Below are 12,004 nucleotides of genomic sequence, written 5' to 3' on the forward strand. Positions count from 1 at the left end.
AATCACTCACCCCAAGGGGCATCCCTACTCTCCTAAAGAAAAGAACACAGCAAACACACATGCACTCACACCGCATTCAGCCTGACACCTCCGTGTTGCACAGCAAACACTCCAAAGTACCACCACCAAGAAGAGGAGGACTGCCACACTTCCTAGCATTTCCTTGCCATCCCAATTCTAAAACAAAGAACACATATTTAAGACACCTACACCACAATAATAAACCTAAACAATAATGTGCACAAGAGGGAACAACCCTCCACAAATCAAAGAAACCAACAAAAGAAAATAAATACCAGAAAACAATTATTAGGCCCAAAAGCACACAGCATTCATGTCAATAAAACAGAGTGCGATAACAAACATATTCTCATCACAAATAGAGGGATACATACCAGACGGTCACTTCACAACATTGTTCTGTACTACTGTAATAGAAATTTTACATTTAGATGTGTTTTTTACTCTTAGATGTGTTTTTACTTTTAGAAGTGTACAACTTGTATTAACATCTGTCACTTTATTTTACCTCACCTCTTAAATTCAAGGTACTCTTATGAGAACAATTGGGTCAACAGATATCCTTGACAGCATTAGGACAATGCAGACTAGATGGGAACTTTCGACCATAGTTGGCTAACGATGCTTTCAGGAAACGTACCTTAGAGCCCTTTTCGGAGGGGACTAGTTTAATGTGGAGAGGTCAAGTCAAGTCAAGTCAAGTATATTTGTATAGCGCTTTTCACAATACAGATCAAAGCAGCTTGTATCAAAGCAGCTTCACAGTATTAAATTAAAATAATACAACGAAGTTTGTTTCAAGAGGAATTTATTGAAAAATTTAATTAAATATCCCCAAAATATCCCCAACTGAGCAAGCCAAAGGCAACAGTGGCAAGGAACCAAAAAACTCCATCAAGAGGTGGGCTAAAGTAATAATTATCAGAGCTTCTCAGTGATTTTAGTCCCGTCCGAATGTGCCATCTCAGTAATCATTACGGACAACGTCAGTAAAGATTATGGCGACTTTTACCCGCAGTAAAAAGGTCAGGAAAAATGACCTAGTCCCGTGCGAATAGATACGCTGTAAAAATTCTGTCATTTTCTATTTGAAAGTAGTTTTCTGTAGTTTTTCAAGTATGGAGGCACTTGAAAAAGCATTCAGTTGTGTTCTAGGTGGTGGGACGTCAAGTCTGTGGCAAAACTCAAGTGTTTTACGCACACCATTCAGATCCAAAAGGAGGTCGAAAGCACTTTTTATAGGCACAAAACTTATTTTAGCATAATACAATCTGAATTTATTTAATACATTCGACCGGACCTAATTGTTTTATATAGGCCTATACAAATATCGGTTACATAAATGTGTTTGCGCACAACATGATATCAGGAAGCAACGTAATACGCACAAGGCGACAGGGAGGTGACGCCGGTGCGTAATTCGGGTTACTCCTCCCACTTCTGCTAGTTTTACTGAGATATCTTATCCCTTGCGAATTGGCCATTATTATTACAGACGTCCTGTGGTAAAATTACATTACCCCACCTCTCCATGTTAAACTAGTCCCGTCCGAATAGGGCTTAGGTTGTTAAAGCTAAACTCTGCATGAAGAGGAATAAACGCCTCTGAGCTATGGCCATTACTTTAAACTATATCTCAGTTCATATTCCATGTAGCTACATGGCATTTAAGTGACATTTTTTTATTATTATTTTTGATATTATTATTTTTTTCAAAGAAAAATTCTTTAAAGCTGCAAATTCACCCTAAGTAGACCGTAATCTCTTTAAATATCACAAAATAGCCATGTCAGTAACTTTCTCATAAACACTATGGTCCGGTTTCACAGACAGGGCTTAGATAAAGCCAGGGTTAGGCCACTTGAATGAATCGAAGACTGAAGTGATAGTGTTTGGCCCTCCGAGTTCTTCCAAACATTTAATTAGTCAATTAGGCCCTTTTAAATCGAAGGTACATAATCCAGCTAGGAGTCTTGGAGTTCTTTCTGATGCTGAGTTAAAGTTTGATAAGCATATAAATTCAGTGGTTAGAGGTGGCTTCTTCCAATTAAGGAATATAGCAAAATTGAAGCCTTTTTTGTCTTTTAATGATTTGGAAGTTGTTATGCATGCTTTCATTACGTCCAGATTGGATTATTGCAATTCATTGTACTATGGTATTTCTCATGCATCACTTTCACGTCTGCAGTTGGTTCAAAATGCTGCTGCCAGACTTTTAACCGGGACTAGGAAATATGAAAGTATAACACCTGTACTAGCATCCCTTCATTGGCTTCCAGTCAAATTTAGGATTAATTATAAGATGTTATTATTGTTTTTAAGGGCTTAAATGGGATGGCACCAAGTTACATTAGTGAGCTCCTTCAGATACATACATCCTCTAGGCCTCTAAGATCTGTACAAAGGTTTCAGCTAACTATTCCTAAGTCTCGACTTAAATCAAAAGGAGACAGGGCCTTTTCTGTTGCAGCTCCTCGTTTATGGAACAGTTTACCCCTCCATGTTAGATCTTGTGCCACCCTGGATGTATTTAAATCTCATTTAAAGACTCATCTCTTCTCTCTTGCATTTGACTGTAATTAATTTGTAAGATATTGTTTTATACTTTGTTTTATAATCTTAGACTATATGTAGTGGCCTGTATGGAAAGCACTTTGGCCAACGTGTGTTGTTTTTAAATGTGCTATATAAATAAATGTGATTGATTGATTGATTGATAGTTCAATTAGGACATTTAAGTAGCTTTTTTATAAATGTGATTTAGAAAAAATCTTTACTGGTGTGAATCTTGAGACAAAACAATGGAACTGACATATTTTAAGATATGTCAGTGCAAGTTGCTTTCATTTAATGTATTTTCTGGGCCAGCAAGTTATAGGGCCCTATTTTAACGATCTGAAACGGAAGTGTCAAGCGCAAAGCGCAAGTAACTTTGTGGGCGGGTCTTGGGCGCTGTTGCTATTTTCCCGGCGGGATAAATGACTCTTGTGCCAGGCGCAAATCTAAAATGGGTTGGTCTGAAGTAGCTTCATTATTCATAGGTGTGGTTTGGGCGTCACGTGAAATAAACCAATCAGAGCGTCATCTCACATTCCCTTTAAGAGCAGACGCGCTTTTTCCATAGCGGATTGCTATTGTAACGGCGGATTTGCCAGGCGCGCGCCAGGAGCGGTTCACAGCCAAGGAGAGCAACGCTCTCGTCACGGCCGTAAAAGAGAGAAGTTACATTGTAATGGAGAAACCCACCCAAATTAACTTCGGTTAAACAGGCGTATAATAATTTTGGTAAATGTGTAAGCTAGATGTATGCTTTTATAATAAATTGTCTATCTATCTATCTATCTATCCAAATAATGTATGATTTGCAAAAATGAAAACTGCTGCTTCTGTGTAGATGAGAGAATCAAAGTGTAGCGTTGTACACACGCTACATTGATTATGGCCAAGCAAGCGCCCTTAAAATAGCATATGAATAACATGCGCAACGCGCCACTGACTTTAAAAAATTTTTTCCTGGTTAGTGGCGCAATTGTTTTCAAAACCATCAAAATAGCATGAAGAAACGTTTGCGCCGGAACACGCCTCCTTTTTTGCGCTGAACCGCCCTGGGGAGCGCAAGTTCATTCCCTAGTTTAGCGACGTGCTTCTGTGGAGGGAAAAGCGCGCTTTGCGCGGGTGCAAAATAGGAGTGATACATGCGTCGGTGTACAAAGTCAATTGCGCTGGGTGCAAGATAGGGCCCATAATGTCTTAGAAGCCTATGGAGGAGTGATCCAGCACTTAGATTTAATCAAAAATATCTTAATTTGTGTTCCGAAGATGAACGAAGGTCTTACGGGGTTGGAACAACATGAGGGTGAGTAATTACTGACAGAATTTTCATTTTTGGGTGAACTAATCCTTTAAGCCTTGCCTGTGAAACCGGGGGAATGTGTTTTTGTGATCGTGTTTCAGTTGGAACAGGCTCAACTGAATGCAGATCAGTTACATTCCTGAAATGAAAAATTATTTCAGTATCTGTGTGACGCATCACCTACCGTTATATCAGCTCATTGAAGTGCGATGGAGTGGAAAACAAGCACACCCCTTTTTTCAGCTATTCCCAGGCAAATGAATCACAAAAATAACATGATACTACGGTGGCCGAGAAGGGTCACAACACAAACAAACGCCACAACAACTACATATGCAGAAAACACCTCCAAATTCAGAAAACATATGAAAACGCCGCCACAACAACTACCTATTCAGAAAACACCTCCAAATTCAGAAAACACATACAAACGCCACAACAACTACATATTCAGAAAACACCTCCAAATTCAGAAAACACATACAAACGCCACAACAACTACATATTCAGAAAACAACTTCGTCGATTTCACATCACGCACGCTGCAAATATTCACAGCACGAGCAAATAGGGAAACGAACTGCAAACTGCAAAAACACAACGGAAATGTTTCCATGGGGGCCATAATCAGTGACGGCTACAAGAGGTAAGTGTTTCTCTTTTATTATTACAGACTTGTCGATGTGCTCTGATACCGAAGTGGTTTTGTGTGTTTTCAACATATTAAGTTATTGTCCCCATTACGTATTAGTCCACGCAGATAATTGTTAAACGTTCTGCCAACGTTGTTAGCTGGAAACTAGCAGGCTAGCTCGCTTCTGGTCACTAAATAGATGCATTACCGGCGTTTTTCATTGTTGTCCTGATATCTGAACTATTTATTTATTTTTCATATTGAAATGTTCTGTCCGTTTTGTGCTGCAAACCACTTCGGTATCAGAGCACATCGACAAGTCTGTCATAATAAAAGAGAAACACCAGAGAATGTCTAATAAGGCCGTATAGGCTCTGGAAACCCTTACCTCTTGTAGCCGTCACTGATTATGGCCCCCCTGGAAACATTTACGTTGTGTCTTTGCAGTTTGCAGTTCGTTTCCCTATTTGCTCGTGCTGTGAATATTTGCAGCGTACGTGATGTGAAATCGACGAAGTTGTTTTCTGAATATGTTGTTGTTGTGGCGTTTGTATGTGTTTTCTGAATTTGGAGGTGTTTTCTGAATATGCAGGTGTTGTGGCGTTTGTATGTGTTTTCTGAATATGTAGTTGTTGTGGCGTTTGCATGTGTTTTCTGAATTTGGAGGTGTTTTCTGAATATGTAGTTGTTGTGGTTTTTGTTTGTGTTGTGACCCTTCTCGGCCACCGTATGATACACTTGGATGTCTGTGCGATTTAAGCAAGGTACCTACTCACACTGACCGAGTAGATCGCATGCGATGTAAAGCCAAAGCTCAGGATTTATGTGCTCATACTATACGGTCTGAACGTCGAGCTGCGACTTCATTGCTCACACTATAGTCTACGTGTGAAATATGCGCGAATCAGCGCGTGCCGGGTTGCGCCTATAGACGATATCATGTAGGCCTATTCAGAGATATTGTCAAAACAAGCATCAGCTATCAATATCAAGATGATTTAGCACTTCCAATTTATGTATTAAATTATTATTAGTATTATTGTATTTTTATTATTATTATTATTATTAGGGAAGGCTACTTTTATTATTAAATTGATGGGCTATTATAATTAAATTGCCACGCAATAATTTCATAGCGCATCACCGCATAACCAATGCGCTGTGAGGATAATAAAATATTACATAGAACCTAGCCTACTCCTCCTCATTTGAAATTGTCTAAAACATTTAGTTCGATTACAATGAATTATAGGCATATCATTAATTATTATTATATTTAATGTTATATTTAATTATTATATTTAATGATATATATAATATATATCTGGGTGAATACTCGATTCTGATTGGCTGCAGGGTGTCCATTTAAAAGTGATAGAGGACACCTAGTAAAGGAGTTCTGGTGAAACTGACTGTTTACCGTTCTATAAATATGAGCGGACTATAAATATCTCCGGTTGCTAAATAAACCGTCAGGCGTAACCAGGGAAACCAAGTTATTGTTTGTAAAAACTTTAGATTTCGATATAAAATATAAACTAATGTTTTAAAAATGTGTTATTTGGCAAGTGACCATGGTATAAGCGGGTTAATGCCCTTCGAGGTGTCCATTGTCAGGTATTAATGGACTTCGGCGGAGGCGACCGTCCGACGCTTCGTCCATTAATACCTGACAATGGACACCTCGTCGTGCATTAACCCTTACACAGTCTATGTCCAAACACTGCAATAATTCATCAATGAAAATTTCGAAAAACAGCTTTATTTCAAAAACATTGTTTAACAAATTCAGGCAAAGTGTACATCGCAGGTGGCTTGGAAGAAGTGGGTAATGGTTAATCCATTTTGCAACACGAACTGGAGGTAAGCAACAGTAATTTGTAGCTAGTTTGAACCACAGAACTTAAAGATCTCCCTCTTTTCGTTTTGTTTTTTTTTGCTGCAGATGAAACTTCTGTTTTCGCGCAGGCGCAGTGAGGGGAAAAACACTGAGTTTAGGGCAATCGATTCGTAAGTCTGCTTCAACTGTGTGATATTGTCACGAAGAGCGACCAAAATTTCTAACATGCCAGAAATTCATCCGACCATCCAATTGCCGGTCGGGAGAGGTTAATCGCCTCTCGTTTCCCCTGTACACTGCACGAACACTGCGCGACAAACGACGCACGACAAAGCTGAAAATCGGCCCGACCGGAAAAAGAGTCGCACGAGTCAGAATTTGGCTCAAAATCGGACGAAAATCGCACAGTGTATGCCCGCCTTAACGTGCCAGAAATTCATCCGACTGCCGGTCGGGAGAGGTTAATCGCCTCTCCTTTCACCCTGTAAACTGCACGACAAACGACGCACGACAAAGCTGAAAATCGGCCCGACCCGAAAAAGAGTCACACTTAGGGAAAATGGGCTTATTGGCGGTTCGCATTCTTAAAAAGAGCATTACCGCCAACTACTGTACCAACAACAACTACTGTGCTTTCAATGTAATGTAACTACATTACCAACAACTACTGTGCTTTCAATGTTGCTGCGTGTTCAGCTCCTCCATCTACAGCCAAAGTCCATCACATTCCAGAGAGGGATAATGATCCAAAAAATAATAATAATAGCCTATCTATATTCTATAGATCAAATTTGTTCTATTTAAAAACTGTATTATTAACCTACCCCCTTCTACTGAGTTTAAGATCATCTTTAATGTTAATTGTTGATACCTTTCATCTGAAATTCTTCAATTATCTTACTTCTTTCCTCTGTATATTTATTACACTTAATAAGTACATGCTCCACTGTTTCTCTGATTCCAATCCAGTAGGATGTTTTCCTATTATTTGCATTGTTGAATTAAGTCCTGTATGTCCCAGTCTTAATCTAGAAATAATACAGTCCTTCTCCCACTTGAATTCCTTCCTCTACCTACCAATGGTTGTATTAAATGTAAATGTCTACCCTTTTTCTCATTATCCCAATACGATTGCCAATTTTTATTTATCTCCCTTTTAATTATTGATTTGATTTCTAATTTGCTATACCTAATTTGCATATCTATAGTTTCCTTTGCCATAGCCTGTTTTGCTAATTTATCTGCTGCTTCATTTCCTGACACTCCAGTATGTGCCGGAACCCATAAAAACTGAACTATCTTATTTGTCTGTTGCATCATGAACAATATCTGTAAGATTTCCATAACGATATCCTGTCTAGTATCTGACTTTTGAGCTTCCAGGCACATCAAAGCTGAACTTGAATCTGAGCATATTAAAGTTTTACTTAGCCCCATTTCATTTATTTTATTAATTGCTACCATAATTGCTAGTAACTCTCCTGTAAACACAGAGACATGATCTGATACTCTTTCCCCTCTTGCCACTTTCAATCTGGGAATGATATACGCCCCACCTGTCCCTTCTGTGGATCCTTAGATGCACCTGTGAAAACCTGTATATATTGTTCATACTTAATACCAATATATTCTTTTGTCATCTCTCCTTCCAACATCCTCTGATCTTTATCTTATCTTGATTCCAATAAGAATAGATCTAGCTACATTTGGTTGAGGTAAAATTCATAATGGTGTTGTTGGTAATATTACTGCTGGAATAACTCTATACTCATTTAATTTCATATCCTGAACTAAATCCTTAATAATCCAACCAAAACTGTTAACTTTCCCTTTCCCATATTCCCAACATGCTTCAAGTATACCTTTTGTTGGATGACTATCCTTCTGCCATTTTAGGTTTACCCAGTATGTCAGTATCAATTGCTTCCTTCTTAAGTGAATTGGCATCTCCCCCATCTCCACCTGTAACGCTGGAACAGGAGAGGAAGGATATAAGCTCCACAATATTCTCAAAGCTTGTGATTGAATTTGTTCTAATTTTCCTAACTGTGACTTATTTGCTGTTCCGTATGCTATACAACCATAATCTAATACTGCTCTTATCATTGTTGAATAAATTGTTTTTAATGCCACTCTATCAGCTCCCCATTCTCGTCCTGAAATACACCTCATTACATTTAAAATCTTCTTACATTTATCCTCCATCTTATTTATGTGTACATTCCATGTAGCCTTTGTATCAAACCACATACCTAAAAATCTTATCACTTTAACTTGTTCTATCTCTTTGTTATATAATTTCATCTTTAAATCGATACTTGACCTGTTATTTGTAAAATATATATATTTGGTTTTCTCCACTGAGAATTTAAAACCCCATTTGTAAGACCATTTCTAAATTTTTTTTAAAACTTCTTGCATTTTATTAACAATATACTCTACATTCCTACCTCTAAGCCACAGAGCTCCATCATCCACGAACAGCGATTTATTTTCTTATCTATTGTTGCAAATACATCATTAATCATAATAATAAACAACAAAGGACTTATAACACTACCCTGAGGAGTTCCATTCTCAATTATTCTTTTCCTTGATATATATTCCATCTTTACTTTAATATTTCTTTCAATTAAAAACTCTTTAATCCAATTATATAATTTTCCGTCTATTCCAATTTGATCTAATTTTATCAACAAACCCTCCTTCCATAACATATCATAAGCTTTTTCTACGTCAAAGAAAACTGCTATTAGAGTTTCTTTATTTATTAAAGCTTTCCTTATATCTGATTCCAAATTAATAATTGAGTCCATTGTACCCTTTCCATGTCTAAAACCATTTTGATATGGGGAAAAAACATTATTCTTCTACATATGATACATTAAACGATCTGTAATAATTTTTTCCATGCTATCGGTCTGTAATTTAAAGTAATACTTGGATCTTTACCTGTTTTTTTAATTGGAATTATTAGTTATAAAACGACACTCGGTTACTAACGTAACCTCGGTTCTCTCTAGAGAGGGAACGAGTGTTGCGTAAGTTTAGCTTACGCTACGGGAAAACTCCTTTTCTCGAGAATACTGAAGCCAGAACATTATCCTTAATTTTCCAAAATGTAATACGCATTTGCTGCAGCAGGCAGACATAGATGAGACAGCTTGCGCGCCTATTGGCTGCTCTGCAGCAACTGCTGCAACCTCTCAGTGCGTCTTGGCATGACTCCAGCGCCAATGGGAAGCCTTCCCGTGCTATGTCATGAACCGCCAAAATGGGTGTGGCCTCAAATATATACCCATTGCCTAGGTTGCAATATCATTTCAGTCGACTAGAAGCGAAACCATAATGCAGCACAAGCACGGCAGCATACGCAATACTCGTTCCCTCTCTAGAGAGAACCGAGGTTACGTTAGTAACCGAGTGTCGTTCTCTTACGAGAGTACTCTCGTGTTGCGTAAGTTTAGCTTACGCTACGGGAAACCCATGTAAAACGCTGTGCGTGCGGAATTCCAACACACTAATGTCCCAAGGGCAGTATGCCCGGGGCTCATGTAAGTGGAATAAACACGGAGCGGTAGAACAGGGAGGAACGACTCGGTAATATGATATAGGTGCGCGCACATATATACAGTTAAGGCAGTACGTCAACCTTGAAACTGCATAAGCCCACAGGACGTTGCATCACATCAACAGTCTAATCAGATAGACAATGTTAATATGGTATAATCAGACTGAGAACAACCTGGCCTGTAAGGCGGGCACTTCTAGGTTATAAAACCTTATAAATGTAGACAGCGAGGCCCAGCCTGCTGCCATACAGATATCATGAAGTGAAACCCCACTTGTCCATGCCCACGACGAGGCCATGCCTCTAGTCGAGTGGGCCCTAACCCCCAAGGGACAATCCAGGCCCTTGGAAGCATAAGCTGATGCGATAGCGTCCACTATCCACCTGGACAGGGTTTGTTTCGAGATGGCTAGCCCTTTGACGCGGCCACCGGATGAAACGAAAAGCTGCTCTGTTTGCCTAAAAGCTGCAGTATTTCGCATAAAACATGAACGGCGTGAGCCGGTTTGACTGATCCAGCAGAGGGCAGACACAAGTGCGTAGCAACTGCTTCCTCTACCGGAGGAACAGAGAGATATCCTCTGTCTTTCGCGCCATCGACCGCAGAGAGCGTCGAAGAGACAGAGGACCTCAACCTGGCCGAGTACGGGGCTCCCCACGACCTGGAGAGCTCGTCGTGCAACTCGGGGAGGAAGGGAGCGGGCCTAGAAACAGGTGCAGAGCGGCGTCCTGTCAGGAAGCAGCCGTCCAACCTGTTGGGCGCAGGCTCCTTGGGCGTGGTCCACTCAAGGCTGAGGTCCTCGACGGCCTTCGAAAGAAGGTGGAGAAGCTCAGCGTCGACCGAGGCCCACTCCTCACTCCCGGACGCCAGGAGAGAGCAGCTGTTATCCTCCATGACATCCCGCTCCATCGTCTCGACCGCCGCGGGGCGCTGGCCGTCGAGGAAAGAGACGGGGGACTCCGAGAAGGAGGCTCGCGGGGACACCGCCGGCGAGTTCTCCTTCACCGAAGGTTCTGGTGGCCTTTGAGAGCGGTGCTTCTCAGAAGCGTGGGAGAAGCGGACTTGACGATGAACAAAGCCTGTCGAGCCCGCAGGGTCGAAAGAGGCAATGACTCGCATTCCTGGCAGCCGCCATCAGCGAGCGCATGGTCCGCGTGGTCCTTTCCCAGGCAGGAAGCGCACAGCATGTGGCGGTCCCCGTCGCTGAGAACGGCTCTGCACGAGCCGCAGGACATGGTTGGCATTTAGAAATGCCTTTGCTCTTTTAGAGGAAACGTGTGTGTCGCAGCGGCGAACACACACAGAGCAGAGAAAAGGATATGGGCGCCGGATAGCGCAGCAGGTACGGCGAGCGAAGTTGGCGAATCCGGCCAGCGTCCTCGAACTCGTCCCGCTGAAGTGCTGTTCGACGGCGCGGCTTCCTCTCGGAGATCCAGCGAAGTGAAGTCACTCGCTGAAGGAGACGAAATCATATTGTCAATGGGCAATGGGTATATATAGGCTTGAGGCCACACCCATTTTGGCGGTTCATGACGTAGCGCGGGAAGGCTTCCCATTGGCGCTGGAGTCATGCCAAGATGCACTGATAGGTTGCAGCAGTTGCTGCAGAGCAGCCAATAGGCGCGCAAGCTGTCTCGCCTATGTCTGCCTGCTGCAGCAAATGCATTTTACATTTTGGAGTTTTCCCGTAGCGTAAGCTAAACTTACGCAACACGAGAGTACTCTCGTAACATAAGTGAACTCTAGAATGATTTTAAGAGATTCATCACTTAACTTTTTTAACATTACATAACTAATTCCGTCCTGTCCTGGAGTTGAAGCTTTTTTAATGCCCTCTTTAAATCTGAATATGAAAAAGGCACATCTAGAAAACTATTTGTTACTCTCTTTTTTCCTAAAATAAATGGATGCTCTTTTAACAACTTCTCCCTCATTTCCTTACACTCCATCAAATGATCCGAACTATTTATTTTTGAGATTTCTTTTCTAAACATTTCTGCTTTCTCCTCATCACTTATTGCTATTTCTTCCCCAATACTTAACACAGGATACTCATATTCTCTTCGAATACCACTTTAATCTTA

The 12,004-nt window shown here is 40.7% G+C and overlaps 1 protein-coding gene across 1 annotated transcript in view; it reads right to left on the bottom strand.

Annotated features, from left to right (window-relative positions):
- Window positions 1-12,004, bottom strand: part of abcc13 (ATP-binding cassette, sub-family C (CFTR/MRP), member 13) — a 51,434-nt gene that overhangs the window by 16,804 nt on the left and 22,626 nt on the right. The gene's annotated exons all lie outside the window — the stretch shown is intronic.

This window comes from Leuciscus leuciscus (assembly GCF_965113295.1).
Source record: "Leuciscus leuciscus genome assembly, chromosome: 11".
NCBI classification, from domain to species: Eukaryota; Metazoa; Chordata; class Actinopteri; order Cypriniformes; family Leuciscidae; genus Leuciscus; species Leuciscus leuciscus.